The sequence below is a fragment of the Humulus lupulus genome, chromosome X (assembly GCF_963169125.1).
Source record: "Humulus lupulus chromosome X, drHumLupu1.1, whole genome shotgun sequence".
NCBI classification, from domain to species: domain Eukaryota; kingdom Viridiplantae; phylum Streptophyta; class Magnoliopsida; order Rosales; family Cannabaceae; genus Humulus; species Humulus lupulus.
In genome coordinates this window covers 108,406,407-108,412,496 of record NC_084802.1, presented here as the reverse complement: position 1 = coordinate 108,412,496, position 6,090 = coordinate 108,406,407, and the positions used below count along the sequence as shown (strand labels likewise).

At 37.9% G+C, this 6,090-nt stretch overlaps 1 long non-coding RNA gene across 1 annotated transcript; it reads left to right on the top strand.

Moving 5' to 3' along the window:
• The first annotated feature begins 946 nt into the window (after positions 1-946).
• LOC133803359 (uncharacterized) lies at positions 947-4,538 on the top strand. The gene is made up of 2 exons (XR_009877919.1): positions 947-1,635; positions 1,736-4,538. It is a non-coding gene; the product is annotated as an uncharacterized LOC133803359 (long non-coding RNA).
• Positions 4,539-6,090: the final 1,552 nt, after the last annotated feature.

Genomic DNA, 6,090 nt, shown 5'->3' with positions numbered 1-6,090 from the left:
CCAGAGATGGTGAGTAATGCAATCAAAAAAAAGCACCCACCCTGTCCTCTTGTTTCTGATGATTTGGGTAGTCAATCGAAGAAAAGAGTAGGGCACTCTCTCTCCATGGTAGAAGGTAACTGGACCGAGGGCGAGCATTAAGTTATCAAGGCCGAGATATGCAGATATGGGTACCTGAGAGAAAGAAGTAGTGTCAAGTGAATAGGAATTTCAAACCAAGCAGTAGCTCCTTCCAATTGGGAAGGACTCAGGAGAGGGAGATGGGAAAGAAAGTGGGCAGAAGAATTGTCTCTGTTTAGAAACAAAACAGATTCAAGGTACCAAGGCCATTCTGAACGAAGGAAGAACAGGTGACCATGACAGGATACTGAAGGAGGACGTTTCTCAGGCTGAAGATTCAATCTCCGACACAACTAACGAATCGGAAAACCTTGAGGGGAAAGGTCGCCGGGCACCATGAATATCCTTTTTTGGAATGTCCAAGGAATTAGGAATACTTGGACATTGAATACTCTCATTTCCCATGATCGTGAACATATGCCCGAAATTATTTTTTTTTGTCAGAAACAAGATTAAAATCCAGTCAACTGGATTGGATCAAAATTCGATTGGGTTATGATGGTTTTTTTGGAGTGGATCCCGTAGGGAACAGTGGGGGTTGGTTCTTCTTTAGAGAACCAATACCAAGGTCTCTATTCACTCATTCTCTCCTGGCCATATTGATGTAGTTGTTAAAATTAGGCAGAGGCCTAAAATGGAGATTCACAGGATTTTGTGGCAATCCTAATCCCTCATTGAGGAAACACTCTTGGGATCTTCTTCGCAAATTGCATGATTTGTACAAGATGCCTTGGGTTTGTGGAGGGGATTTTAATGAAATTTTAGATTCTGTTGAGAAGAAGGGAGGTGGGTTTAAACCTAATTATCTGATAAGGAATTTCATAAGGGTAATAGATGATTGTTGTCTAAAGGAGATAGACTATGAAGGAGGTCAGTTTACCTAGTGTTATGGAAGGGAGGCAAACTTGATTTTTGAAAGATTAGATAAAGTTTTGTGTAACAAAGATTGGGATCAGTTGTTTGTGGTTTCTAAAGTTTGTCACTTGCGTCCCTGGAACTCGGACCACATACCTCTTTTACTCATGTTTAACTCTACTCCTCCTCAACTTGCTCAGTCTCGGCCCATTTGGAGGTCTAGGCTCCACTTTGAGCAGGCTTGGACTTCTAAGGAAACTTACCAGGAAGTCATCCAAGAGTGTTGGCAGTGTTCAAAAGCATCCTTATAGCCAGGGATTTACGCCATAAAATTTAAGTTTGTGGTTCCAAACTCATCGTTGGAATAGAAACTATAAAAATGAGCTGAACAAAAAGAAACAGAGTCTTCAACTAGAGATAGAAGTTCTTTCAAGCTCGTGGGAGGGATCTGATTGGCTGCAAAATCATATTTTGAGTAAGAGCCTTGATGCGGTGTTGGAAAAGGAAGAGCTAATTTGGCACCAACGAAGTAGGGCCCTTTGGCTAAGGTGTGGAGACCAAAACACAAGGTTCTTCCATAGCAAATCCTCGGATAAAAGATAGAAAATGAAATAAATGGTTTATTTGATAACAATATTGTTTGCCAGGACTCAAATGAAGGTATGCAAAAAGTCTGTTATGATTACTTTGTTGATCTTTTTACTTCTCAGCTTCCTCATTTGGATGTTCTTTAAGAGTTCGCTACTTGTGTCTCGAATAGAGTGCCCACTTATATGAATGAAGAACTTCTTTGCCCTTTTTCCGAAGATGACATCAAAAAGGCTATGTTTCAGATCCACTCTTTAAAAAGCCCCTGGTTCGGATGGTCTTCCTGGGTTATTTTTTCAATCTCATTGGGACTTGGTGGGTCCTACGGTCACAAGGGTTTGCCTAAATATCCTTAACAACGATGGGGATTGTAGGGCTCTTAATGCCACTCTTATTTGTCTTATTCCAAAGAAAGAGAAGTTGGTTCACTTACTTGATTTTCGCCCCATTAGTCTCTGTAATGTGGTGTACAAAGTGATTTCCAAGTGTCTTGCCAATAGGATGAAGGAAAGCTTGCCTCTTGTTAACTTGAAAAACCAAAGTGCTTTTATTGGAGGTCAGTTGATTCAAGATAATGCCATCATTGGCTTTGAAAGTCTCAATACTATGAAGAAAGGGTAGTTCGGTAATGGCAAAAAGATGGCTTTAAAATTAGACATGTTTAAGGCTTATGATAGGGTGGAATGGAAGTTTGTTGAAGTAATGATGTGTTGCCTTGGTTATGAGGAGGATTGGATCCACAAAATCATGAATTGTGTTATCCCCATCTCCTTTTCCATTTAAATGGTGAAGTTCGTGGTTTGGTTACTCCTCAACGGGGTTTAAGACAAGGAGACCCTCTCTCTCCCTATCTTTTCCTTCTTTGTTCCGAGGGGCTGTCTTGCCTAATTCAAGAAGCTAGATATCAAGCATATATAAGTGGTGTTCTTTTTGGCAAAAATGGTTTAAGAGTTTCTCATTTATTTTTTTCGATGATACCTTTATTTTTCTTAACTCTTGTCCTAATGAAGATGCAGCAATAAAGCTATTCTTGACGTTTATGCTTCAGTTTTAGGTCAGAAAATTAATTTGGAGAAGTTGAAAGTTTTTGTGGGAAAGAGCATTTCTCAAGCAGAAGCTCGGAACTTGGCTGCTTCTCTTGGAGTTACTCTTATTGACTGTCACTCTAAATATTTGGGCATGCTAGCCTTTGTGGGGAAAAGAAAGAAAGAAGTGTTTGCTATGATTAAGCAAAACAATTGGAATAAACTTAGAGAATGGAAAGCCAATCTCTTCTCTCAAGCGGGTAGAGAAATCCTTATCAAGGCTGTTGTACAAGCAATTCCTTGTTACATTATGAGCTGTTTTCGCATTCCAAAGTGCTTAATTAAGGAAATTCATGCCATGGCTACTCAGTTTTGGTGGGGCTCCTCTCTCCACAAGAAGAAGATTCATTGAAGTTGGGAAAAGTTGTGTAAGGAGAAGAACAAAGGCGGTTTGGGGTTTCAAAATTTGGAAGATTTTAATCGTGCTTCTTACTAAACCAAGGTTGAATTTAATTTCTAAGCCTTCCTCCCTTCTAGCCCACATCCTCAATGAATGCTACTTTGTGAATGAAGACTTTTTGAATGCTAAAACTAGTTCCTACAGTTCAGTCATTTGGAGAAGTATTTTATGGGGGGTGAAGTGCTCAAAAAAGGAATTCGTTGGCGTATTCAAAATGGGGCTTCAGTTAGAATCAATGAGGATACTTGGCTTCCCCGTCTAAAGACCTTTACTTTGCAATTCAAAGCTCTAGTTCCTCCTAACACAATGGTTAGTTTTCTTTTAGATGACAATGGGGACTGGAATACTCATATGGTTACTAAGGTTTTCTATTAGGATGATGTTCCTTGGATATTGGGAATTGTTCCTGTAGGCATTAAACAACAAGATGATATGTGTTGGAGTTTCACTAAAGATGGTAGATATACAGTGAAAACTGGTTATAAACTGGCTAGAAGTTTGACTGTTGTAGCTGAAAGTTTGAATGATGATCACCTAGTGAGTTGGTGCAGAAATCTTTGGCATTTGGATCTGCCTCCTAAAGTTAAAAATTTCTGGTGGAGGGTTTGTCACAATTGGCTTTTCATGTCCAGAATAATCTTCTCAAGAAAGGTCTTGATCTTTCCCATAATTATTTCAGATGTCAGGGTAATCCCGAAACTATAGTTCATGCTCTTTGGGGTTGTAGGAGTGTTAAGAAAATTTGGGATTCGGTTAATTTGTTACAGCTCTTCCCTTATAACAGCTTTGATCCTTTTGATTTTTCTTTGAGTGTTTGGTCTCGCTGCTCTAAGTAGGATTTTATGGTTTTCTGCATCTTATCTTGGGCGGTGTGGTCGAGAAAAAATAAGTTGCTTCATAATTTGGTGATGCCAAATGAGTTGGACTTTGTTAATTGGTCCTTACAGCTCCTTACGGACTATGAAAGTAAGGGTAACAGTCATAACAAAAGAGAGAAGTTGAAGTGGCAAGCCCCTCCTCCTGGGAAAATACGAATTGACTGTGATGCTTCGCTTGGGAGAGAGTCCATGGGTTGTGGCTTAGGTGTTGTGGCTCAGGACCATGGAGGTAAAGTTCTTGTTTCTCAATCGGTATATAAACCTGGGACTTTTTCAGTGGAGCTAGCTAAGAGTTTAGCCGTTCAGCTGGGTTTTTAGTTGGCCAACAATCTTCGTTTGAATTATTTCCAGCTTTCCTCGGATTGTGGGACAGTGATAAAAGTTTTGAATTGTACAGATACAACTCTGACTAATTAGTCCTCAGTCATTGATACTATTAAGGATTGCCCTACGTATACTTTATGCAGTTTTATTTTTCATTCTTTTAGGGAAGCTAATAGGGTAGCTCACATTATTTCTAAGTTTGCTTGTACTAAGTTTGTTTCTGAGTTGTAGTTGGGCTCTGTTTGTGCCTCTGCTTTGATTCAAGCAAAATTGCCTTAGTTGGTGTTTGTTTCTTTTGTGGAATAAAAGTTTCCTTTAAAAAAAAAGCCAAACAAGCAATTGCATTAACATGACTATTAATAAGAAAAGGAAAACCTTTTGGTTGATATACCATTAAAAATTACGGTCCATTGGCAAAATGACCTATTTTTTGAAGTTATTTTGCACTTTGGTCTACTTTTTATAATTTTTTGCAAAAAGACATCTGACTCTCGAGACAGGTGGTTGAAAATTTTCAAATAGGTGGTAGAAAAATTCAGACAGCTAGTTGAAATTTTTAGACAGCTGATCGAAATTTTAGACAGAGACCATTTTTAAAAAAATATATCAAAACTAGGTCAAAGTGCAAAGTGACTCCAAAAAATAGGTCATTCTCACAAATTACTCTTAAAGGGTCCCTTGACAAAATGACCTATTTTTTGAAGTCCTTTTGCACTTTGGCCTAGTTTTAATAATTTTTTGCAAAATGGTCTCCGACACTTGACACAAGTGGTCGAAATTTTTCAGACAAGTAATAAAAAATTCAGACAGCTAGTCGAAATTTTAGACAGATGCCATTTTGCATAAAAATTATCAAAACTAGGTTAAAGTGTAAAATTACTCCACAAAAAAGGCCATTTTCACCAATTACTCTTTTGCAAAATATTATCAAACTAGGTCAAAGTGCAAAATGACTCCAAAAAATAGATCATTTTCACCAATTACTCTTTAAGGGTCCCTTGGAAAAATGACCTATTTTTGAAGTCATTTTATACTTTGGTCTAGTTTTAATCATTTTTTCAAAATGGTCCCGACACTTGAGACAGATGGTGGAAATTTTTCAGACAGGTGCTCGAAAAATTCAGACACCTAGTCAAAATTTGTAGACAGCTGGTCGAAATTTTAGACAGAGGTCATTTTGCAAAAAAAAATATCAAAACTTGGTCAAAGTGCAAAATGACTCCAAAAAACAGGCCATTTTCACCACTTACTCTTATAGGGCCCCTTGGAAAAATGACCTATTTTTTGAAGTCATTTTGTACTTTAGCAGCCAATCAACCAAAAAAGAAGTTTGCTTGTATAGAACATATTTGTACCAGCACTATAGAGCAGAGATGTAACGTCCCAAATGACCTAATAAGGCTTAAGGCATTGATTAGGGGGCCAGGACGACAAATTATAGAAATTACATGTTTATGTGTTATATATGCGTGTAATTATGTGATTATATGAGTTATATTATAATGTGATTGGATATGTATGTTTAGGTGTATTAATTAAGCATGTGGACTCGTTTCTTATTAGAAGGGAAATTTTTGTAATTTGGCCCGTTATGGGTATATTTGGCATATATGTGATATATGTGTGAGACCACATTATTATGTGGATATATTTGGGTTACTCAGTATGAGGCGATCCTGGGAAGCAAGCTAGTGGGAAAGTCACAACGATATTTATACTTCACTCGGGGTGAGTCAATGAGTATTTTGAGTATTTAGCACATTACCGGGATATTGGGTAATGGGAATGAATATTTGAGGATATACTGGGAGACAGTGAAATCAAGAGGAAAATTTTGAGA